This window comes from Penaeus monodon, chromosome 22 (genome assembly GCF_015228065.2).
Source record: "Penaeus monodon isolate SGIC_2016 chromosome 22, NSTDA_Pmon_1, whole genome shotgun sequence".
Lineage (NCBI taxonomy): Eukaryota > Metazoa > Arthropoda > Malacostraca > Decapoda > Penaeidae > Penaeus > Penaeus monodon.
The window spans coordinates 22,374,717-22,375,634 of record NC_051407.1 but is presented as its reverse complement, the minus strand read 5'-3'; positions in this window follow the sequence as shown (position 1 = coordinate 22,375,634).

The window sequence follows — 918 nt, the reverse complement described above, 5'->3', positions numbered from 1 at the left end:
AAAGACCACAACTTAACAGCCTCTGCCATGTCCCAGCGCAGATCTGTCTCCAGCTTCACCCGCGGGCCCCGGATTGCGGTACTCGGCGGGATATTGGCGACTTCCGGGTCAGGAGTTACGGCAGGACGATTGCTTTGTCACGTGATTTGGGTGGAGAGACTGTGGTCACAGCGCGCCCACGCTCCCCTACTTCTGACGGGGATGTACTTCCTAGATTACAATAAACTTGTAGTTTATGTTCATGTGAATTTTGAAATGTATGGCTGTTAAGATTTAGAGTCTTAACATTAGCTCTAGAATGATGATTTTGTAAAACTCATGATGTGCTTATAGATGTTTGTTACTTCATCTCGATTGTATATTATTTATTGATATAATTAAAGAAAACTGAATGAGATAACATAAACTCGAGCAACGACTCTCCTTTCTTTGAACAGCAGCCAGACCTGGGTTCCCGTTTGTGCTGAAATAGCACACAAGAAAGAAAATAATAAAGACAGTCAGAACATAATCCCCCTCAGCCATGCATGCTGGCGCTCGGTAGGCGTGAGTAGCCAGCGTAGAGTGGCGGGCGGTGTGACATGGTTGCCCACGCGCCAGAAAATCATGCCGCATTGTCTGTCCGCGATGTCCTACGAGCGCACGTACTCTTCAAATATCGATTCGGCTTTTGTTTTCGATTGGCGGCGGGAATTTAAGTACGATTTCCTTTGTTGCCATTAGTGCTGCGACGCGTGTGGCACCGTGAGGGCGTACCTGGCACCGGCGCGCGTCCCGGGAACAAGGTTGTCTACATTTCCCATATCAGACGTGCTAAGCTAACATCCTTGGTCGTTTCCTTGGTGTTCGATGACAGAGATGGGCTCATGATGATGATGCAACATTTTTACTGAAAAAATAATTTTGAATCCTGCTCAT